This window comes from Ranitomeya imitator, chromosome 3 (assembly GCF_032444005.1).
Source record: "Ranitomeya imitator isolate aRanImi1 chromosome 3, aRanImi1.pri, whole genome shotgun sequence".
Taxonomy (NCBI): domain Eukaryota; kingdom Metazoa; phylum Chordata; class Amphibia; order Anura; family Dendrobatidae; genus Ranitomeya; species Ranitomeya imitator.
This window is the reverse complement of record NC_091284.1, coordinates 348,214,069-348,239,452: the sequence shown is the minus strand read 5'-3', so window position 1 is coordinate 348,239,452 and position 25,384 is coordinate 348,214,069. Positions and strand designations below refer to the sequence as shown.

General features: G+C 46.8%; 1 protein-coding gene and 1 long non-coding RNA gene across 2 annotated transcripts in view; one reads left to right on the top strand and one right to left on the bottom strand.

Moving 5' to 3' along the window:
• Positions 1 to 25,384, top strand: part of SDC3 (syndecan 3) — a 154,517-nt gene that overhangs the window by 12,798 nt on the left and 116,335 nt on the right. The gene's annotated exons all lie outside the window — the stretch shown is intronic.
• The window catches only part of LOC138672088 (uncharacterized), a 38,438-nt gene that overhangs the window by 8,751 nt on the left and 4,303 nt on the right, over positions 1 to 25,384 (bottom strand). The window contains exon 2 of the long non-coding RNA XR_011319570.1: positions 8,446 to 8,634. This is a non-coding gene — a long non-coding RNA (uncharacterized lncRNA). The remainder of the gene's footprint in view (positions 1 to 8,445; positions 8,635 to 25,384) is intronic.

Here is a 25,384-nt window from a genome sequence, read left to right as displayed (position 1 = left end):
AATGATAGGGATGAGCAGCCATGCACACCAGGATAGGGATGAAGGGGCCATGCATACCAGGAGAGGGATGAGGAGCCATGCATACCAGGATAGTGATGAGGGCGCCATGCATACCAGGATAGGGATGAGGAGGCTGTGCATACCAGGATAGGGATGAGGAGGCCATGCATATCAGGATAGTGATGAGGGGGCCATGCATACCAGGATAGGGATGAGGAGGCCATGCATACCAGGATAGGGATGAGGGGGACATGCAAACCAGGATAGTGGTGAGAAGGCCATGCATACAATGATAGGGATGAGCAGCCATGCACACCAGGATAGGGATGAGGGGGCCATGCATACCAGGAGAGGGATGAGGAGCCATGCATACCAGGATAGTGATGAGGGTGCCATGCATACCAGGATAGGGATGAGGAGGCTGTGCATGCCAGGATAGGGATGAGGAGGCCATGCATATCAGGATAGTGATGAGGGGGCCATGCATACCAGGATAGGGATGAGGAGGCCATGCATACCAGGATAGGGATGAGGAGGCCATGCACACCAGGATAGGGATGAGGGGCCATGCATACCAGGATAGGGATGAGGCCATGCACACCAGGATAGGGATGAGGAGGTAATGCATACCAGGATAGGGATGAGAGGGACATGCAAACCAGGGTAGGGATGAGAAGGCCATGCATACAATGATAGGGATGAGCAGCCATGCATACCAGGATAGGGATGAGGGGCCATGCATACCAGGATAGTGATGAGGGGGCCATGCATACCAGGAGAGGAATGAGGAGCCATGCACACCAGGATAGGGATGAGGGACCATGCACACTGTGATAGGGATGAGGAGGCCATGCTTACCAGGATAGGGATGAGGAGGCCATGAATACCAGGATAGGGATGAGGAGACAATGCATACCAGGATAGGGATGAGGCCATGCATACCAGGATAGGGATGAGGGGCCATGCATACCAGGATAGTGATGAGGGGGCCATGCATACCAGGAGAGGGATGAGGAGCCATGCATACCAGGATAGGGATGAGGGGCCATGAATACCAGGATACGGATGAGGAGGCCATGCATACCAGGATAGGGATGAGGGGGCCATGCATATCAGGATAGGGATGAGGAGGCCATGCATACAAGGATGAGGAGGTCATGCATACCAGGATAGGGATGAGGAGGCTATGCATACCCGGATAGGGATGAGGAGCCATGCATACCAGGATAGGGATGAGGAGCCATGCATACCAGGATAGGGATGAGGAGCCATGCATACCAGGATAGGGATGAGAAGACCATGCATACCAGGATAGGGATGAGGAGGCTATGCATACCCGGATAGGGATGAGGAGTCATGCATACCAGGATAGGGATGAGGGGCCATGCATACCAGGATAGGGATGAGGGGGGCCATGCATACCAGGATAGTGATGAGGAGCCATGCATACCAGGATAGGGATGAGGAGGCTATGCATACCCGGATAGGGATGAGGAGTCATGCATACCAGGATAGGGATGAGGGGCCATGCATACCAGGATAGGGATGAGGGGGGCCATGCATACCAGGATAGTGATGAGGAGCCATGCATACCAGGATAGGGATGAGGAGCCATGCATACCAGGATAGGGATGAGGAGACCATGCATACCAGGATAGGGATGAGGGGGCCATGCATACCAGGATGTGGATGAGGGGACAATGCATACCAGGATAAATTATTTGATACACAAATTCAGAAATCTGAATCTGCAAAATAAAGTGTGGTCTTGGAAGGAAAACTACAAAAAATGAAGGAACATGTGTTGACCAGAAGTATTATAAGTAGACATTCCACATCTGCTACATAAACTTGCCTTTCTTCCTGGGCTGTGAAGTCGGAAGTTGGTGTCCATTTTGATGAAGGTGGAGTCAGTCGGTGTTCATTTTCGTGCAGTCAATATACCGTAATGTGGACTGACTCCAACTGCTAAAATAAACAGCTCTGGCAAAAATTAAGAGACCACCACATATAAAACCCTGTCATGGGCAGCCCAATGTAATCTAGAGGATGATGGATAGTCACAAGCCATCAAACAAAGATGAACTGCATACATTTTTACGCCAGAAGCAGTGTGAAAGACTGGTGGAAAGCATGGGAATATAATATTGAGTTCTGAACTCTTCCTGAGTTAAAACATTAGTATTGTTGTTTCTAAATGATTATGAACTTGTTTTATTTGCATTTTTGAGGTCTGAAAGCAATGGTTTTTTTTTAATTTTGACCTTTTCGGAGACATGTTATCAGAAGTTTATAGAATAAATGAACAATTTACATTTTAATCAAAAATATACCTATAAAGAGAAAAATCAGACAAACTGAACATTTTGCAGTGGTCTCTTAATTTTTGCCAGAGCTGTATAATAAATTGGTTACAGTAGTTCAATGCAGGATGTTCTGTAAATGTTTTCATAAGAAATTGGGAAAGTTATGAAATGTCCTATAATTGTCTGTTCTTTTCCTGATCTAAGGATCTTGACTTTTAGTTGGATGACTCTGTGCTGCACTTTATGTACATGCTTAGTAGTGAGGCAGAGCTGTGGAGTCGGGAGTCAGGGAAATCGAAGACTTGGAAGTTTGGTATGCTACGCTAATTAGTCCTTTGTTTTTGACCCTATCTATGATGGAGGCTCTGAAATTAGCCTTTATATTAGTTTTCTGACATTAAAATTTTTTTTTTCTTGAGTGCGGTTAGCTTTAAAAACTAAACTGTGCTTCCATTGTCTGTTATTGACTGCTCTTTAAGATTGATATATAGTTTTATGAGAAAATATTTAGTATTCAGGCCTATCAGTAACATCTTTATAAGGGTATGTATCCACGGTCCGGAAGCTCTGCGATTTGGACGCAGCGGATCCCCGCTCCGCCCAAAGCACCGCCGCCTGTTGTACGCGCGTTCATTTCGCATGTGTTCATTGAACACGTGCGGAATCACCGCATCGTATTCATATACTGTGTTATTTATCTTGCGGAGACGGAGCGTCTCCGCAAGATAAATAGACATGCTGCGCCGCATGTCTGGATACACAGGGCCGCCAGATGCGGCTCTGCATGCATAGTGGAGATGGGATTTCATAAAATCCCTTCCACTATGCTGTAACATCTGGACGCTGCAGATTGGACACTGCGGCTGCACGCAGCGTCCAATCAGCAGCAAATCCTGAACGTTTCCTGACCGTGGAAACATAGCCTTAGTATATTTGCATACAGAGATACGGTAGCTGACAGTCACTGATAGACAGCCCATTGGACTAGAAAAAGCAGAGGTTTAAATCATTACTGAATCTTTTCTGACAAAACTACAGATGCTTCTCACAAAATTAGAATATCATCAAAAAGTTAATTTATTTCAGTTCTTCAATACAAAAAGTGAAAGTCATATTTTATATAGAGTCAATACAGAGTGATGTATTTCAAGTGTTTATTTCAGTTAATGTTGATGATTATGGCTTACAGCCTATGAAAACCCAAAAGGCATTATCTCAGTAAATTAGAATAGTTACCAAAAAATACCTGCAAAAGCTTCCTAATCGTTTAAAAAGACTCTTTCATTAGGCTCCACAAGCATGGGGAAGACTGCTGACTTGACAGATGTCCAGAAGGCAGTCATTGACACACTCCGCAAGGAGGGTAAGCCACAAAAGGTCATTGCTATAGAAGCTGGCTGTTCACAGAGTGCTATATCCATGCATATAATGGAAAGTTGAAGGAAAAAGTGTGGTAGAAAAAGGTGCACAAGCAACCACGATAACCGCAGCCTTTAAAGGATTGTTAAGAAAAGGCCATTCAAAAATTTTGGGAAGATTCACAAGGAGTGGACTGCTGCTGGAGCCATTGCTTGAAGACCCACCTGGCACAGATGTATCCATGAGCCACAAGCGTCACATTCCTTGTGTCAAGCCACTCATGACCAATAGACAACACAAGAAGCATCTAACCTGGGCCAAGGAGAAAAAGAACTGGATTGTTGCTCAGTAGTCCAGGGTGTCGTTTTCAGATGAAAGTACATTTTGCATTTGATTTGGAAATCAAGGTTCCAGAGTCTGGAGGAAGAGTGAAGAGGCACACAATCCAAGCTGCTTGAGGTCTAGTGTGAAGTTTCCACAATCAGTGATGGTTTGGGGAACCATGTCATCTCCTGGTGTAGGTCCATTGTGTTTTATCAAGACCAAAGTCAGTGCAGCCATCTACCAGGAAATTTTAGAGCACTTCATGCTTCCCTCTGCCAACAAACTTTTTGGAGATGGAAATTTCATTCTCCAGCAGGACTTGGCACCTGTCCACTCTGCCAAAAGTACCAGTACCTGGTTTAAAAACAACAGTATCACTGTGCTTGATTGGCCAGCAAACTTGCCTGACCTTAACCCCATAGAGAATCTATGCAGTATTGTCAAGAGGAAGATGAGACACCAGACCCAACAATGTAGATGAGCTGAAGGCTGCTATCAAAGCAACCTGGGCTTCTGTAACACATCAACAGTGCCACAGGCTGATCGCCTTCATGCCACGCCACATTGATGCAGTAATTGATGCAAAAGGAGCCCTGACCAAGTATTGAGTGCATTTACTAAACATACATTTCAGTAGGCCAACATTTCAGATTTTAAAATAATTTTTCAAGCTGGTGTTATAAAGTATTCTAATTTACTGAGATAATGACTTTTGAGTTTTCATTCGCTGGAAGTAGTGATGAGCGAGTGTACTCGTTGCTCGGAGATTTAGTTTTCATCACGGCAGCTGAATGATTTACAGCTACTAGCCAGGCTGAGTACATGTGGGGGTTGCCTGGTTGCTAGGGAATCCCCACATGTAATCAATCAAGCAGGCTAGTAGCTGTAAATCATTCAGCTATTGTGATGAAAACTAAATCTCCGAACAGTCATAAATACTCGGAGGTCACCCGAGCGTGCTCGGGAAAACCCGAGCAACAGTACACTCGCTCATCACTAGCTGTAAGCCATAATCATCAACATTAACAGAAATAAACATTTGAAACAGATCACTCTCCTTGTAATCAGACTCTATATTTTAATATTTAAATTTTGTGAAAAGCATCTGTATCAATGTACTCTGCTCCTCCGGCTCTATAACATGGTGCTGGTAGATTGTACTGCATTTTCATGGTGACAAGTTCTCTTTACCGGGAATCTGTCAGTAGGATTAACCCTTTTAAGCCATGATATGGGCATGTAGGTCATAGGAAGCTGAATAAGTATCTATAAATATCAATAAAATGATTCCTTGATATCTGTGATCCGATGACTTATTCCATAGAAATCCATGTTTTGTTATATGTAAATCAGATGTTCCAGGTTATGGGCTGACACTGATCTGCATGATACACCGCCCCTAGAGCTTATTGAAGGGGGAGTTACCAGTGTGATGTGTAATGGTTACCAGTGTTACTGGTGTGAAATGTAATGGTTACCGATGTGAATGGTGTGATGTGTAATGGTTACCTGTTGTGAATTCCGCTCTTGGGCTCCCTCCGGTGGTTGTAAGTGGCACTTTTGTGAGTTCTGCTCTTGGGCTCCCTCTTGTAGTTTCAAGTGGTATGGCTGCTCCTTGGAGTTAGCTGTCAGCAGCTGCTTTCACTGATCGTCTTTTCTGCTCGGCTATTTATGCCAGCTAGTGCCACTTGTAAATGGTTCCTGGTTGGATTCACATCTCTTTTGGATTTCCCTGTTATCCTGACCAGTTCAGCAAAGCTAAGTTTTTGCTTGCTCTTTTCTGTTCACAGATTGTGGACTTATCCGTTCTGTGCTTTCTATGTTTATCCAGCGTTATCAGTATGAATTCATTCTGTCTTGTTGAAAGCTCTGGGAAGCAGATTTACCCTCCACACCTTTAGTCAGGTGTGGAGATTTTTAGTAAACTCTGCGTGGATTTTTGTAGTGTTTTATACTGACCGCACAGTATTTCATCCTGTCCTATCTATCAAGCTAGACTGGCCTCCTGTGCTCATCCTGGTTTCATTCTGTGTATGTCTTTTCCCTTTCCACTCACAGTCATTATTTGTGGGGGGCTAATCTATCCTTTGGGGATTTTCTCTGAAGCAAGATAGTTTTCCTGCTTCTATCTTTAGGGGTAGTTAGCTCTTAGGCGGTGACGAGGTGCCTAGGGAGAGTTAGGAGCATCCCACGGCTACTTCTAGTGTTGTGTTGAGCTTAGGGACTGCAGTCAGTACATTTACCACTTCCTTCAGAGCTCGTTCCATGTTGCTCCTAAACCACCGTGTCTTAACAGTTACCATTGTTACTGGTGTGATGTGTAATGGTTACCAGTGTTACCAGTGTGATGTGTAATGGTTATCAGTGTTACCGGTGTGATGTGTAATGGTTACCAGTGTTACCGGTGTGATGTGTAATGGTTACCATTGTTACTGGTGTGATGTGTAATGGTTACCAGTGTGATGTGTAATGGTTATCAGTGTTACCGGTGTGATGTGTGTGTTACCGGTGTGATGTTTAATGGTTACCATTGTTACTGGTGTGATGTGTAATGGTTACCAGTGTTACCGGTATGATGTGTAATGGTTATCGGTGTTACCAGTGTGATGTGTAATGGTTATCGGTGTTACCAGTGTGATGTGTAATGGTTATCGGTGTTACCAGTGTGATGTGTAATGGTTATCGGTGTTACCGGTGTGATGTGTAATGGTTACCAGTGTTACCGGTGTGATGTGTAATGGTTACCAGTGTTACCGGTGTGATGTGTAATGGTTATCAGTGTTACCAGTGTGATGTGTAATGGTTACCAGTGTTAACGGTGTGATGTGTAATGGTTATCGGTGTTACCAGTGTGATGTGTAATGGTTATCGGTGTTACCAGTGTGATGTGTAATGGTTATCGGTGTGATGTGTAATGGTTACCAGTGTTACCGGTGTGATGTGTAATTTTTACCAGTGTTACCAGTGTGATGTGTAACGGCGGCTCTCTGCTCTCCTGGTATCACTGCAGAGCTGTGTGTGGTTACAAGGCTGGGGTCACAAGAGCGTATATAAAAATAATTGCTCCCATTCTCATCCAGGAGAGTGGGACTCATGGTTTCTCATTTGTCATTCGTGTGCTGTCTGTGTACAATCCGTTTTTTTTCTCAGCAGCTATTAATCATGACCATTTACAGTTTGTCATCTAAGGGGATGTGTCCACGGGCCGGTTTACATCCGGATTAGCTGCGGATTGAACGCTACATACAACCACAGCTTTCAAACCGCAGCGTCCAGATGTTACAGCATAGTGGAGGGGATTTTATGAAATCCCGTCTTCACTATGCGTGCGAACACGCATCCGGCGGCCCTGCGTTAACGGGCTTGCGGCGCGTCTTTTTAGAACGCAGCATGTCTGTTTACCTTGCGGTGACGCTCCGTCACCGCAACGTAAATTACAGGACCCTATGTATGGGGTGCGGAGATTCTGGATGTGTTCTATGAACGCATCCGGAATCACCGCGCGTACAGAAGGGGGCGGCGCTTTGGGCGGAGCGGGTTTTCCGCTCCGTCCAAAGCGCCGTCATTATGGACGGTGGACACATATCCTTAGAGATGTTATACTGATGGTCCGTATGGCATCCGATTTCTGCATTCTGCAATTATTTACTCATGCCAAAGAAAAATTATGTAGATCAGCACTGCCTCATTGAATAACTTTGGTCCGAATGCAATACTTTTTTCTGTCGGAGTGCACGTGTCCGATTTATACGGTGGTGTGAGTGAGTCCTTACTGACACATCTGCAGGTTCCTCTCAGTACTTCAGCTGCCTTCTCACAGGCAGCCAGACTTGCAATATTGGTGCAATGTAATATGTTTGTAAGTTACAAGACAAAGTTCAATTTTACTGTTGTATGGTAGTTACATGTCTCACATTCGCATCCTTTCCTTTACAATAAGCCTCAGAGGCAGAGTCTCATGCAGATCAGTGTCCGGCCCATAGTTCCTAACAACCCATTTACATCTAAAAAGAATATGGAATAAGACATCGGATCTCAGATATCAAAGTGTTGTTTGATTCATCTTCCTATGACCTGCCTGCCCATGTAGACAGCTTGGGAGGGTTGATCTTACTGACAGGTTCCCTTTAACAAAGGAAAACACCAGCGCTACCAATAGAAAAGATACCCTTTGCTGCTGGTATCAAAACAGCCGATGCTGGGGCTGTCAATGTAAGTAAACAATATCAGTAAAACAGGATCATACTGCGCTAAAAGGAATTATCTGTGCTGAGGAATCAATATACCAACAGGTGGAGTATACCAAAGTTACCCCTATTAATAAACTCCCCGCTGAGTCCCTGCTAAATATAATGGAAAAAAAAAATAGGAAGGATAAGTGCACTGTGATAAATACTATGCTGAGCACAACGTGGTACCAGAGGTGTTGGCATTAACCAATACGAGTCTGACTCACCGAAGTCTGATGTTGGACGTAGTGCCAGAGGTACCAAGGATCCGAGCGCTCAGGAAAAGAGTCTGGCACATGAGACGCTGACACTGAGGAACAAGTACTGGGCGAGGAGGCCAGTGCCAGGTGGCAGCAGCCAAACAGGAAGGCGATGAGTCGGCGTAGAAACCAGGAACACCTCGGCCGGTGGCGTCCCTGGAGGCAGTGAAGGAAAAGAAAAAATGGCCGACGGGAGCACTCACTGTGTGACGTCACAAAAAGCGTGGAGCAACACTGGGACCAAGCAAACAACCGATGCGTCTCTATTTTTCATGATCTGGGGTCGGATGAGGGCTTATTTTTTGCGTGCCGAACTGACGTTTTTAATGATACCATTTTGGTGCAGATACGATCTTTTGATCGTCCGTTATTGCATCTTAATTCAATGTCATGGGGCCAAAAATCGTAATCCTGGTGTTCTGAATTTTTTTCTCGCTACGCTGTTTATCGATCAGGTTAGTCCTTTTTTTTATTGATAGATTGAGTGATTCTGAACACAGCGATACCAAATATGTGTAGGTTTGATTTTATTTTTTATTTTGAATGGGGCGAAAGGGGGGTGATTTGAATTCTTTTAACTTTTTAAATAATTTTTTAATATTTTTTTTCAACTTTTTTTTTTACGTTTGCCATGCTTCAATAGCCTCCATGGGAGGCTAGAAGCTGGCCTAGCCTGATCGGCTCTGCTACATAGGAGCTATCATCAGATCACTCCTATGTAGTAGAATTTCTGTATTGCTATGAGCGCCGACCACAGGGTGGCGCTCCCAGCAATCTGCCATCAACAACCATAGAGGTCTGCAGGAGACCTTTGGTTGTTATGCCAAGGCACCGATGACCCCTGATCACGTCATCGGGGGTCACCGGTGCGCGTAGTTTCGTCCCGATGGCCGGAAGCGCTTATTAAATGCCGCTGTCAGAGTTTGACAGCGGCATTTCACTAGCTAGTAGGCGTGGGCGGTTGGCGATTCCACCCGTGCCTATTGCAGGCACATGTTAGCTGTTCAAAACAGCTGACATGTCCCGGATTTGATGCGGGCTCACCGCCGAAGCCCGCATGAAAGCGAGGGTTCTGCCTTCGGACGTACTATCCCGTCCGAGATCAGAAAGGGGTTAATCAGGTTTGTTAGCAGAAATGTGAGACGTACTGATAAGATATTGAAAGAGATTTTGTGAAAAGTGCTGCGTCAATTAGGAAAGGAAATAAAACTATTGATATGTGTTATTCAGTGTTTGCTGTGGTATATATTATGAACTGGTAGTCAGTGATGTCACAGTGACAACGCTATGGCCGCATATAACAAGCACTCAATCCTGTAAGTTCCATGTTGCCATGGAGATTTGAGAGGATTGAAATATGAAGCTAAAAAAACCTTTGGTCTTCATGTACAAAATGTATTCTTTTTGATGATCTGCTTGGCATGGCAATCATTGTTAAAGGGAACCTGTCACCTGAATTTGGCGGGACTGGTTTTGGGTCATATGGGCGGAGTTTTCAGGTGTTTGATTCACCCTTTCCTTACCCGCTGGCTGCATGCAGGCTGCAATATTGGATTGAAGTTCATTCTCTGTCCTCCATAGTACACGACTGCACAAGGCAAGATTGCTTTGCGCAGGCGTGTACTATGGAGGACAGAGAATGAACTTCAATCCAATATTGCAGCCAGCATGCAGCCAGCGGGTAAGGAAAGGGTGAATCAAACACCTGAAAACTCCGCCCATATGACCCAAAACCAGTCCCGCCAAATTCAGGTGACAGAGTCCCTTTAAGGCTCTGTTCCCAACTGCGATGGAGGCTCCTTTACTGATTCCAGAATAGTTTTTACTGCTCTCCTTTGTTTTCGGTATTGTTATTTTGTATTTCTGGTCCTTTATTGTGGAAGAGAGATACAGATATATGTAGCACAGATGTGAGCAAAGCCCTAGTCTTTTTCAACCACTGTTGCTTAGTTCTATTCAACCCTTTCTGTAGATGTAATTTTTTCATTTTCTTGCCCTGATGAAGAATCTTGCATTTGTTCCTGTTAGATACCATTCTATTAATCGCTGACCTACCCTCAAAATCCTTTTTTTACTGCTTTTGGTCTCCCTTGCAAACCTCACTTCATTATTACACTCTAAGGGCTTGTTTTCACTTGCGAGGAACACGTCCGTGTCTCGCATGTGGAAACGAAGCTCTGGCGCAGGCATTGTGGAGCGGAGCGTGCGGCTGCATAGCAACACATGCAGCCACACGCTCCGCTCCGGAGTGCCGGCACCAGAGCTTCGTTTCCACATGCGAGACACGGACGTGTTCCTCGCAAGTGAATACAAGCCCTAATATGAAAGCAGTTACTGTGCCACCCCCCCCCCCCCACACACCAAAGGTACTAAATCTAAGACCCTCAATGTTATCGATATAGACTGAACATTTGTCTTTGATTTCAACCAAAGAGTTGTGAGTGTTGACCTGTTTCAGGTGCTGTTCTGTAGCTGTAGAGGCATAAATACTGCCAGGTGTACACAAGGCTCTTGGTTTGGTTTGTGATCCATATATCATGTGAATACATTTATGCTTTTTTATATTTATTGAATTAAAACTGAAGACAAGAGTTATTATTAGGGATGAGCAAATAGCTTCGTATAACTCATTATCCAAATAGCTATAGCGCTTACCGAATAACTCAGATATCGCTCCCGGAAATCAGCTGTTCAGCGCCGCCCCTGCATGTGTCGCAGCTGTGTGACAGTCACAGCACATGCATGGATAGCCCAACAAAACAGCTGGTTATCCGGAGAGCTCCAGGTATCCTTGTTCCCGATGCATCTATTCGGTAACCTATAGCTATTCGGATAAGGAGTTACCCGAGGCTATTCGCTCATCCCTAGTTATTACTCATCAAACGACTCATAGAGAGTGTTTCTTTGTTTCAGCAGCACACAACTAAAGGTACCGTCACATTAAGCGACGCTGCAGCGATGTAGACAACGATGCCGATCGCTGCAGCGTCGCTGTTTAGTCTTTGTGTGGTCGCTGGAGAGCTGACACACAATGTTAAACTCCAGCGACCAACAATGCCGAGGTCCCAGGGTAACCAGGGTTAACATCGGGTTACTAAGCGCAGGGCCACGCTTAGTAACCCGATATTTACCCTGGCTACCATTGTAAATGTAAAAAATACCAAACACTACATACTTACATTCCGGTGTCTGTCGCGTCCCTCGCCGTCAGCTTCCCTGCACTGTGTAAGCGCCGGCCGTAAAGCAGAACGGTGACGTCATCGCTGTGCTCTGCTTTACGGCCGGCCGACGCTCACAGTCAGTGCGGGAAGCTGACGGTGAGGGACGCGACAGACACCGGAATTTAAGTATGTAATGTTTTTTTTTTTTTACTTTTACAATGGTAACCAGGGTAAATATCGGGTTACTAAGCGCGGCCCAGTGAAGACATCGCTGGATCGGCGTCACACACGCCGATCCAGCGATGTCAGCGGGTGATCCAGCGACGAAATAAAGTTCTGGCCTTCTAACTCCGACCAGCGATGTCACAGCAGGATCCTGATCGCGGCTGCGTGTCAAAACACAACGATATCGCTATCCAGGACGCTGCAACGTCACGGATCGCTATCGTTGTTAAGTTGTTCAGTGTGAAGGGACCCGACGCTATGTTCACACATAGCGTCGGGTCCCTGCGGGTTCTCCCGCAGCGGATTTGATAAATCTGCAGGGCAAAGCCGCTGCGGTTATCCCTGCAGATTTATCACGTTTTGTCCTGCGGGTTACGCTGCGGGATTTTACTCCTACTATTGATGCTGCATATGCAGCAATATGCAGCATCAGTAGTAATGTTAAAAATAATAAAATAATGATATACTCACCCTCTGACGTCCCGATCTCCTCGGCGCTGCAGGCGGCGGTCCGGTTCCAAAGATGTTGGGCGAGAAGGACCTTCGTGACGTCACGGTCATGTGACCGCGACGTCACCGCAGGTCCTGGTCGCATAGCAAACCTGAGACCGGACGGCCGCGTGCAGCGCTGAGAGGTGAGTATAGCTTATTTTTTTTATTTTAATTCTTTTTTTTTTACCCACAAATATGGTTCCCCGGGTACTTCCCGCACATTATCCGCATTACTTCCCGCATGGTGGGCACAGCCCCATGCGGGAAGTAAGCGGATCAATGCATTCCTATGGGTGCAGAATCGCTGCGATTCTGCACAAAGAAGTGACATGCTGCGGGTTGTAAACCACTGCGTTCCCGCACGGTTTTTCCCGCAGCATGTGCACAGTAGTTTGCGGTTTCCATAGGGTTTACAGGTTACTGTAAACGCTATGGAAACTGCTGCGGTCCCGCAGCTGTAAAATGGCCTTAGGGTACCGTCACACTATACGATTTACCAACGATCATGACCAGCGATACGACCTAGCCGTGATCGTTGGTAAGTCGTAGTGTGGTCGCTGGAGAGCTGTCACACAGACAGCTCTCCAGCGACCAACGATGCCGAGGTCCCCGGGTAACCAGGGTAAACATCGGGTTACTAAGCGCAGGGCCGATGTTTACCCTGGTTACCAGCGTAAAAAAAAACAAACAGTACATACTTACATTCCGGTGTCTGTCCCTTGCCGTCTGCTTCCCGCACTCACTGACTGCCGGCCGTACAGTGAAAGCACGTCAGTGACGTCACCGCTGTGCTCTGCTTTCACTTTACGGCCGGCAGTCAGTGAGTGCGGGAATGTAAGTATGTACTGTTTTTTTTTTTTACATTTTCGCTGGTAACCAGGGTAAACATCGGGTTACTAAGCGCGGTCCTGCGCTTAGTAACCCGATGTTTACCCTGGTTACAAGCGAACGCATCGCTAGATCGGTGTCACACACACCGATCCAGCGATGACAGCGGGAGATCCAGCGACGAAAGTATGTTCCAAACGATCTGCTATGACGTACGATTCTCAGCAGGATCCCTGATCGCTGCTGCGTGTCAGACATAGCAATATCGTACGGATATCGCTGGAACGTCACGAATCGTACCGTCGTAGCGACAAAAGTGCCACTGTGTGACGGTACCCTAAGACTTTAGGTAATTCCATTATCACAACTCACTACTGTACTCTCACAAGCAGGATGTGAAGCTGTAGCAAGGAAGCCATAGGGAAATCACATTCCCTGCTGTTTCCCTAAAGCCCATCAACAGATTACAGACGTTTTCACAACAGCTTGTAGCCTGCAATGAATCCTCTCTACATGGCCAATAACGTCTCTATAAACATTTAGGCTGTGTTCACACGTTGCGGTTTTTTTGCGTTTTTTTCTGATAAAAACGCTATAACACCGCAAAAAAAACGCATACAATAAGCATCCCATCATTTAGAATGAATTCCGCATGTTTTGTGCACATGATGCGTTTTTTCCGTGAAAAAAACGCACCGCGGCGAAAAAAGGAACATGTTCATTAATTTTCCGTTTTTTTTGCGGATTTCCCACTCCAAAATGCATTGGGAAGTGTCCGGAAAAACCGCGGCAAAACCGCGGCAAAAACGCATGCGGTTTTCTTGCAGATTTCTTGCAGAAAATGTCCGGAATTCTCAGGAATTTTCTGCAAGAAATCCTGAACGTGTACACATACCCTCATAGGGAACAAAGGGCTCCAGGCATAAAAAAAATCCTGAAATATTTGGTCTAATGACGGGAGGAAAATAATATTGTTTTGGTTGGCAGCATTTATACTAGACTGTGGACTGACTTATGTACTGTATGTGTTTATAGACTACGGTGTGGAAGGATTTTTGAAAAGTGGTGAAAGAAGTAAAAAGGACAAACTTTTAGGCTATGTGCACACGTTCAGGAATTCATGCAGAAAATTCTTGTGGAAATCCGGACATTTCTGCCAGATTTCCGCATGAAATCCGCATGCGTTTTTTTTGTTGTGCGTTTTTGCGTGTTTTTGACGTGTTTTTGACGCGTTTTTTGCGTGTTTTTTGCGCGCTTTTTCCCGGACATTTCCCAATGCATTAGACAGTGGGAAATCCGCGAAAAAAACGCAAAATTAGGCTATGTGCACACGTTCAGGAATTCATGCAGAAAATTCCTGAGAATTCCGGACATTTTCTGCATGAAATCCGCAAGAAAACCGCATGCGTTTTTGCCGCGATTTTGACGCGTTTTTTCTGCGTTTTTTTCCGGACACTTCCCAATGCATTTTGGAGTGGGAAATCCGCAGAAAAACCGCAAAAAGATAGAGCATGTCCGGATTTTGTGCGGTATGCGTTTTTTTTGCGGAAAAAAACGCATCATGTGCACAAAACATCCGGAATTCATTCTAAATGATGGGATGCTTATTGTATGCGGTTTTTTTTGCGGTTTTATAGCGTTTTTATCGGGAAAAACCGCAAAAAAAACGCGAAAAAACGCAACGTGTGAACACAGCCTAAATGAACAGGTTCATTATTTTTCCGCAATGCGTTTTTCATGCGGAAAAACACACATCATGTGCACAGAAATTGCGGACTCCATTATAAATGATGGGATGCTTAATGTATGCAGATTATTTGCGGTTTTATAGTGTTTTTATAGCGCAAAGACGCTAAAAAACCGCAAATAATCTGCAACATGTGCACATAGCCTTAGGGTATGTGCACACGTCAGGATTTTTAGCGTTTTTTTGCGGAATTTCGCCATAAAAACGCTATAAATCCAGTAAAAAAACGCTAACATTATGCATCCTATCATTTAGAATGCATTTTTTGTGCAGATGTTAGCGTTTTTTTCCGCAAAAAAAACGCATCCCGCAAAAGATCCGGACATGCTCATTCTTTTTCTGGATTTTTTGCGGATTTGCTATCAAAAAGGTCATTCAGGGAAAAAAAAAAAACCCGCAAGAAATCCGCAAAAAATCTGCGCAAAAAACGCGCAAATTCCGCGAGAAATCCGTGCGAAAAAAGCACGCGGATTTCTGGCAGAATTCTCAGGAATTGGTCAGGAAAAAATCCTGACGTGTGCACATACCCTTAATGTACTCCTTACAACCCCTGGCAAAAATTATGGAGTCAACGGCCTTGGAGGATGTTCATTCAGTTGCTTAATTTTGTAGAAATTAAGGTCCATGACAAGGCTCCAACCTGCAAAGTTGATCTGGCAATCAGAGAAAGTAGGGGCCAGATTGATGAAGAGTCCTGTGTGACACTCATTAAGGCCGGGATCACACATGCGAGAAACACGTCCGTGTCTCGCATGTGAAATCCAAGCTCTGGCGCCGGCACTGGGGAGCGGAGCGTGCGGCCACATAGCAACACATGGAGCTGCATGCTCGGCTCCCAAGTGCCGGCGCCAGAGCTTGGATTTCACATGCGAGACACGGACGTGTTTCTCGCATGTGTGATCCCGGCCTAAGTCCAGGCCTCAGAGACGGCAAGCTGTAATAAAAGCCAGAGGTGGTGCAACAAAATACTAGTGATGTGTTGGAGTGTTTTTTTTTGTTTGTTTTTCATGATTCCATATTTTTTTCCTCAGAATTGAGTGATTCCATAATTTTTCCCCTATGCTTGGATAAAAAAAAAAGTAACCATTACTGACTGCCACATTTTTGTTCTTGATTTCTTTTAGTGTTTCTTAAAGCCAGAAAGTTGCCATTTGAAATGACTTTAGTTTTGTGCCATGTCTGTGATCTGCTTTTTTCTACAAAATTAAACAACTGAGTGAACATCCTCCAAGGCCGGTGATTCCATATTTTTTTACCAGGGGTTGTATATGCTCAAGATTCTGACAACCTAGAACCAACAACAAAGGGAGTGTAAAGCCCTATTGAAGAGTACAGTACAGCAGATGCTTCATTAGAAAGATCAATTTTTATTTTACAGTGTACATTGAAAAGTGGTCTTCTAGTGGGGTTGTCTTCTCATAAAAGATGGCCACTATGCAAAAAATCAGGTGCAAATTGAAATGTAAGAAATCTGGCCAGAAAGGCCGTACTGGGGGCCCACGGCATGTAAAGGGAGGCCGCCATGACGGGGTTACGTGGGACCTGGGGAGCTGGAGCAGTTAGAAGGGATACGGTGGTAAGGGGTTAACTGGGAACTTGAGGGGGTGGCTTTAGGGGCATTTTTTGAAAATAAGGGGTGGAACTAGGGGACTGCGGGGAGGGGGCACATAAAAAGGGGCACGCTCCTCACGCAGGCATCCATTTTAGGTGCCTGCGTGACAAGTGAGGAATCTGTCACACTTACCAGCATGGATATTGAAGCGATCCTCCAGCATCTCCGGATGGCAGCCAGCTCCCAGGGGACAGATTGGCTGAATGCATCCGTTAACAGCCTTCTCCAGGGGACATCGGGAGCACCATCGCAGGCACCGCAGGACGGGCGCCGGCCGCGGAGGACTAGGCCTCCGGCGCGCCTAAGCCCGGACATCATCCCCAGGGCCCGGCGCCGAAATAGGAGCCCCTCTGCGGACCCTCCGGTAAGCAGCGCTGTTCCCTCCACCTCACAGCGCGGCGCCGGGAGGAATCCTCCAGTGCGGCGGGGCCTACAACGGGGGGTGGATCCTTCCTCCCCTCCTTCAGTGTCCGGGCGACGTGGGGCGGCAGGAGCAGGAGCCGGTACGGCGGCCGCCAGCATGCCCGCTGGCGCCGCTCAGCGTGGGAGGCAGCGACAGCCGAGGAGACGGGGGTCAGGTGCGGTGGCCCCTCAGCGCCGAGGATTATGCGGGCGGCAGTCGGCTGGCCCTGGCATCAGCGTGCGGCCTTCTGCAGCGCACAGCTCTGGAGTCTTCAACGCAGCAGCGCCCTCTGCTGGTGGTGGCCTGGATATTGCAAGTTCTGCGCCCTCTGCTGGTGGTGGCCTGGATATTACAGCTTCAGCGCCCTCTGCTGGTGTTGGCCGGGATTTTCCTGCAGCTGCGCCCTCTGCTGGTGATGGCCGGGATTTTCCTGGATCTGCGCCCTCTGCTGGTGATGGCCGGAACTTTCCTGGATCTGCGTCCTCTGCTGGTGGTGGCGGAAATTTTCCGGATTCCGGCAGGCGACATTCCGTCGCTTCGGTACGCAGTGTCGGGGACGTATCCGTGGCAAGGAGCCGCACATCTTCCATCGGTCGGCAGGATGCTGGCTCGGCCTTTTCCCTTTCCGCAGCACCAGGGCAGTCGACGGCATCACCGAGTCGCCAGGACACGGATACGGCCGCCAGGAGTTCGGCGGGCAACATCGCGGATCAAGCCGGTCGGGATGCAGGACACCTTCGGCTGGGAGCTGGATCTTCGGCTGCTGGGCTCACAGCACCCAGGCAGCTAGGTGAGAACATTTTCCCTATCTTTAATTTGCCGGGCATAGTTTCCCCTGAAGCTAGGAATAGTGACATTACTTCGGGAGTTGCTAGCGGGGGTATGGGTTTAATCCTTAGAGGTTTAGGGGAGCTAGCGGGCTTGTGGGGGTCCGGTCTTAGCAGGGGGTCTTTGCCGTCAGCTGCTTGGTTGGGAAATACGGGGTCGTTTGAGGGGTCTAGACAGTTGTCTGAAGTTACGGGTACATCCAGCAGTGCGGGTCCTGCGGCAGACACGGGGAGCTCATCAAGGGAGAAGGACGGAACAGCACCAGGGCCTGGGTCAGGAATTGATGCACCAGGTGAGGGAGCTTTGCAGGATAAGGAAAAGGAGTATGTACCGCAACTAGACGATGCGGCTAGGGGGGAGGTCTATGTCTGCTTCGAGGGCCCGTTAGGGGCACATTTAAAACAGGAGGTTAGGGAAAAAATCTGGAAAGGGGAGTACATAGAAATATTTTCTCTTTTACCCCTAGAGAGATTTAATTTGGATAGACCTAGAAGGGAGGACTCTAAAAAAGAAGATGAGGAGAAACGGAGATATAGGCTGATTCCCAGATCATTTTCAAATTGGCTGCAAGCTTTCGCTATTATGGCTAGCGTAATCGGGGAGAAGGCCCCGGAAAATTGCTCGGCATTATTTTGTTACTTAGATGCCATAGGGGAGGCTTACAGGACCTATGGGGGACAGGGTTGGTTACGCTATGACAAACAGTTTCGTCAGCGTAAGGCTTTTAGGCCAAGTATCAGGTGGGATCACAAGGACATAGCGTTGTGGATGAGAGTTATGGTCCCGTCCCGTTTAGGTCAGACTAGCCAGCCTTTTCACGGGGGCGCCGGGAGTTCAGGGCAGTCATGACACTCGGCGGCTTTGCAGAAGGGACTGTGTTTCGCCTTCAATGATGGCGTATGCAGATTCGGGAGCAAGTGTAAATATAGGCACGAGTGTTCAACCTGCGGGGGGGTGCATAGCGCTTCAAAATGTTTCAGGGGTAACAGGCAAAAAGTTGGAGATTCAGCTGACAAAAGGGGTGACTCCGGTGCAGTGGGTCGTGATGGAGGCCTTTCTAAGTAGATACCCTGATAGGTCAGCTGCAGTTTTATTGCGCGACGGTTTTAAGGAGGGTTTCAAAATCCCTTATGTTGAGCAGGATGTTAGTTTAAAAAGAAAAAATTTGAAATCGGCGTTACAATTCCCGGAGGTCGTGTCGGAGAAGTTGAATAAGGAAGTTGCTCTGGGAAGAATGGCAGGCCCGTTTGTCGCCCCTCCGATTGCAAATCTGAGGGTGTCACCTCTTGGCGTGGTCCCTAAGAAAGAACCTAATAAATTTAGGTTAATCCATCACCTGTCGTTTCCGAAGGGATCTTCGGTTAATGATGGTATTGATCCCGAGTTGAGTTCGGTGTCGTACTTATCATTCGATTCAGCAATGGAGTGGGTTAGAGCATGTGGAAAGGGGGCTAAGTTGGCGAAAACCGACATCGAAGCGGCCTTTCGTTTGTTGCCAGTTCATCCTGACAGTTTGCATTTATTGGGTTGTTTTTGGGATGGCGGCTTCTTTGTTGATCGTTGTCTTCCCATGGGTTGCTCGATTTCATGTGCTTACTTTGAGGCCTTCAGCACGTTCCTAGAATGGGTGGTGAAAGATGTGTCTGGGATACGCTCATGTTCGCACTATCTGGATGACTTTCTGTTTATAGGGCCAGCGGAATCAGCAGATTGTTCGATTTTGTTGCATACAATGGAGAGTGTGACAAAAAACTTCGGGGTGCCTTTGGCGGAGGATAAAACAGTTGGTCCGGTTACAGTGTTGAGCTTCCTAGGCATTGAAATCGACATGGTAGCAATGGAATGTAGGCTACCTGCAGACAAGGTTACCGCGTTGCGCCAAGATGTGGTTAATACGATTGGTTTGAAGAAGATAAATTTGCGCAGTTTGCAATCGTTGTTAGGGAAACTGAACTTTGCATGTAGGATCATGCCGATGGGTCGAGCGTTCTGCCGCCGCCTATCCTTGGCAACAGTAGGGGTAAAGTCCCCTTTGCATTTCATCAGGATAAAGAAAGAGTTTCGGGACGATTTGAAGATGTGGGCGGATTTTCTGGACGAGTACAATGGCAGATCTCTGTGGATTCAGCCGGTGGCAGATGCTACCTCCTTGGGCATTTTGGTGCATGTCGTTGAAATGAGTGGCTTTGGTCTTTTCTTTCATGGTAGCTGGTCAGCAGCGGCTTGGCCAGAAGAATGGAAGGAGGAGGGGTTAACAAACAACCGGCTACTGTTGCATTTGTTCCCCAGGGTAGTTGCGTTGGCCCTGTGGGGTGACAAATTGAGGAATTTGAAGATTTCTTTTCATTGTGAGCATGTTGGAACGGTGACGGCGGTAAACTCGTTGTCAGCGGCTACGCCTGCAGTAGTGAAGGTCTTGCAGCACTTGGTTTTCCTGGGTCTTAAGTTTAACTTATGGATTGTATCTGAAGTTAGCTTGTCAGCGCCTGATCCAATAGTTGTTGCTCTTTCTCAATTTCAGTGGCAGCTTTTCCGGGATTTGGCACCACAGGCGGAGAGCGCGGGCCGGGATTGTCCAGTGGAGTTGTGGAACCTGCCGCGAGGGCCGTAACAGAGTTATTTACCAAATCGCTCGCGGATTCATCTTGGTCTCATTAGAATCAGGCTTGGAGCTTGTGGGAATCCTGGATGTCAAGTATGGACCAGGATATGGAGGAGGAGTATGGTTTGTTGTTGTTCTTAGGTCATCATTGGGAGGCAGGTTGGTCTGTGACACGTTTGAATAAGTTTCTGGCGGGGCTAGCCTTCAACCTTAAATGGAGGGGGGGTAAGGATATAACGAAATCCTTCTTGGTTCGGCAAGTTGTTCGGGGTTGGAAGAAAGGCTGGAAGGCTTCGGACGGTCGCCGACCCGTATCTTATGAGGTGCTCTCAGCCATTGAGCGGAATTTGCAAGAGGTGTGTTTTTCCGAATGGGAAGTGGTTCTGTTCCGTGCAGCCTTTTCTTTGGCCTTCTTTGGGGCATTTCGGTTAGGTGAGTTGGTTAGCCTGTCCGTTAGTAAAAAAGGTATTTTGTTAAGAGAAAACGTGGATGTCGAAGGGAATAAGGTGGTAGTGTTTATTAAGGCTTCCAAAACGGACGTGTATGGGAAAGGGTGCAGAGTGGTGTTGTTCAATGTTGAAGGATCCCCGGTGTGCCCGGTGGCATCCGTGAAGAAGTACATGGCAAAGGGCGGGGTGTTAGACGAGCCATTCTTGGTGCACGAAAATGGGTCTTTCTTGTCCCGTTTTCAGTTTATTTCTGTTTTTAGGAAATGTTTGGCGGCAGCGGGCTTACCTGCAACACAATATAGTGGTCACTCCTTCAGGATCGGGGCAGCGACTGAGGCCGCTAGGTGGGGCCTTGGTGAGGATGTGGTTCGGAGAATTGGGAGGTGGGAATCTTCAAGATTCCAGTCGTATGTTCGCCCAAACCTATTGTGAGTTAGAAGCTGTGTTAAGTTAATTGTTTGTTGCCTTTCTTTCTGTGTTACAGGGCCTGATCCGATGCTCGTCTGGATCATGGGGCATTCGTATGTTGTATGGGCTGCGTTGCGTGCTGCGGTTCGTCCGGACGGTCGTCAGTTGGGTCTTTCTCGAGAGACAGTGACTTTACGATGGATCGGTAAAAGGGGGATGGTGTGGAGGGAATGGTTACCTGAATTTCATCGTTTTGTTAGACTGGATAGAGTGCCGGAGATCGTGGTGATACATTTAGGGGGGAATGATTTGGCTAAACGGTCTTGTAGGGAGCTGATTAAGGATATTAAATTCGATATCCTGAGGTTCTGGGTCATGTTTCCAAAAGTGTTGTTGGTGTGGTCCGACATCATTCCCCGTAAAAGATGGAGAGGTGCTAGATCACACGAGGGGGTGAACAGGGCCCGGATTAAAATAAACAGGGCCATGTCTCGGTTTATGGTGAGGAATGGCGCGATGGCCGTGAGACATGTGGACTTGGAATCGGGTCAAGGAGCTTACTGGAGAGCTGATGGCGTGCACCTGAACGCGGTGGGTAATGATATGTGGTGTTTGGCTATCCGTAGTGGCATTGAATTAAGCTTGAAGGTGTGGAGGGACATGAATGGCTAAGGTGTCAGGCCATTCGTGTTCGTGGCGGGGGTGGAGGTCCTCGAAGTCGGTGGAAATGGTAAATCGTGGTTCAATGGGGTGGGGATCTTGAGAGGTCCTGGACACCCCATGAGAGAATTTAACAAGGCGCGGTACGGTTATTCCGCGTGAGGTGGATTTATGGACCCCTGGCATGGGGGTGGGTTCGGTGGACCAGGATTGGTTGTTATCTATCCCTGAGCTGGTGCTTTACGGCTGGGGGTAAGACTCATCCTGGGCTGAACATTGTGGAGTTTTTGGGATACTGAGTTTTTTATAACTTTGGGGCTTCGAGGACCGCCCCTCCTATTCTGGGTTGTCATAAAAGTTCTGTTATCTTTTATTTAATAAAATGGCTGCTGTGGCCAATTAAATCCAACATATGTCTCCGTCTGCTGTTTTGAGTACGTTAGAAGTTTATTCTTTAGATTGTTAAGAGATCTGTTTAAGGGGGTTGGGGTAATTTTTTCCAGGTCACGGAACTCACGTATACCCTATGTCATGGACAAGGGAGTGGTCCACTCAATAAAGATTGTCATGATTCCTCCTATCTACTGTAAGTGTCGGGGTGCAGTGAATGACAGTTCAGCTGTCCAAGCTAGGAATGAGGTGTGCTGAGCTGTCAGTGTGGTAATGGACAGCTAAGCCGTCCAATCGGATTTTGGGGTGTGCTGACCTCTCAGTGTCTGCAGTGATGGTTTAGCCAATCTAGACCAGGTTATGCTGGGGCTTCATCCATATGTCTCTTGTCCAGAGTAATTACATGGCTATTTAACCAGTTCTCTGCCTTAGCCTTAGATTTCTGACAATTGTAGCTTTGGTCTTGAGGTGTGTGCTTGTTCTGTGCTGCTTGTCTGATATTCTGATCTTTGCTGCTCGACCTACGATTTGTCTTGACCATCCATTTGCCTAGCCCTTTTGTCATGATCCGCTACCTACTTGGAATATTGACTTTGTACTCTCTTGGATTTTGACTTCGGACCTCTTGACTACCCAGCCTCATGGCTTATCCATGGATAGTGACTACCCTCAGATGAACAATATGAATAAATTTAACAAATACTTTAAGAAAGTATTGGTTTAAGACTGTGCATATTTCTACAACCACATTATTTTTGTTCTTATTTTCTTCTTCCAACCGAAAGGTTTGTTTTATCAATTGAATTGCACAGCTTATGTGTGACATTAAAGGTGAAAAAACTTCTGAAATGATTATTCTTGGTATTATTTATATGACAAAAACTTGTCGTTTTAACAGGGGTCTGTAGACTTTTATATCCACTGTATATGGTAGATCAGAAAAACTGTTGCCAGAAATCTGGTTGGGGTGAGATAGTGGCATCTCAGAGTTAGTTGCTGGAGATGTTTGCCTGTATTTAGAACATGCATGAACCACACATTCCATCAGGTTCAGTACCACAAAAGTAACAACGTAATGTAAACAAAAAAAAACAGCCAAATTCTATGAACTCCCTTAAGGGTGCACACCATGGGAATCTTGGGGTATGCGCACTCGTTCAGTAAATATTGTGGGTTGGTTGGTTGTGTACTTATGCAGCCTCCAACCCGCAGCGGCCACATGTTACAGCATAGTGGATGGGATTTCAAGAAATCTCATGCCCACTATGCGTCCACAGACACCTGTGGATCACCCGCGGAGACAGACATGTGGCGCATCTCTCCAGACCGCAGCATGTCAGTTTCTCTAGCGGAGACAATTGCAGCAAACATAGTAGCATACAGTTAAGTCCATATATATTTGGACAGAGACAACATTTTTCTAATTTTGGTGAAAGCGCTGTTTCTCCCCCAGATCTCCGTTGGTGGCGTAGTGGTGTGCGCATGTCCAAGTGGCGAATCCACTGCGCAGCTTCAAGGAAAATAGCGCGATCTGCGCTATTCAGGCGTTTATCGTTGGGCGCGGCCATCTTTGTGAGGCCGTGCGTGCGCAGATGGAGATCGCGGCGGCCATTTTCCTGCAGCCGAGATGCGAACTGGGCTTCAGGAAAATTGCCGTCGAGATCGCAGGGATCAGTGCGGGGAAGGACCCCACGCGTATCGCAGTTACAAGTCCTTCCCCGCACTGATCCCTGCCTCCTCACACATTGTCTTCCTGGCGGTTTTGCTCTGACAGCTCCATATGGCTGGACCTGGGACCTTCATGCACATTTTGGGTATATGGCCATTGCAGCCCCATATGTAGAGCACCTGGCGCATCCGCCTTTGTTCTTTGACCCTGTTCTTTGACCTTTGTCTGGCGCTGCCCCATATGGCGATTGTACTTTTTGCTGACATGCAGGTACTGACATTTTTTGTCATCTTCACCTATACTTTTGGATAGGGTCTGTTTTCTTACCCTGACTTTAATGAATATTGTATATATTTTCTACTCGGGGAAGCTTGTGTTTATTTAAGAGGCGCAGCTATACAGGGCTACCTTTATGCATTGTATCCAGTGTATGTTCATTATATTGACTTGCTATTTAGACATGCATATTGTTTAGGTCACGTGATATATCACCTCTGTATCACTTGTAGGGTACATGCCCCTGTTTGGCCACTGTGACTTTGACGGATCATTGTGGGGATTCTTGGTGTTTTTCACTTGTTTTTAATGTTTTTATCTCTGCATCAATAAAGTTTGCCTTTTTATATATTCCATTACTTATTGTGGTGTGCAGTGCTTTAGAGTGGTTCTTTCCCCTTTTTTTTCTACCCTGTTACACCGTGCTCCGATAACGCTGGCATTAACCCTGTGTGAGGGCTGACTGGATGACTGCGGGGAAGAAAGAGCGGCCATATTGCTGCCGGACTGTGGCCGTCGCTGATTGGTCGTGGGCGTTTTGCCACGACCAATCAGCGACTTGGATTCCATGACAGACAGAGGCAGCGACCAATGAATATTCGTGACAGAAAGAAAGACAGACAGAAAGACAGAGAGACTAGACCTAAACTTTTTTATTTTCATAAGGGTAACAGGAGAAAAGGGACCACAAAATTTGTTGTGCAATTTCTCTTGAGTACGCTGATACCCCGTATGTGGGGGAAGCCACTGTTTGGGCGCATGGCAGGGCTCAGAAGTAAGGGAGCACCATTTGACATTTTGAACTCAAAATTGCATGGAATCGATGACAGGCACCATGTTGCGTTTGAAGACCCCATGATGTGACTAAACAGTGGAAACACCCAATTCTAACTCCAACGTTAACACAGCCCTAACCTCAACCCTAACCCCAACACACCCCTAACACTAACTACATCCCTAACACAACCCTGAACCATAACCCTAACCCCAACACCACAACCATAATCCCAACACAACTCTAACCCCAACACAACCCTAAGCCCAACACAACTCTAACCCTAGCCCCAACCCTAACCCTTGCATCAACCCTTACCCTAGCCCCAACCCTAATAACAGCTCTAAACCCACTCCTAACCCATTTTTTTATTTTATTATT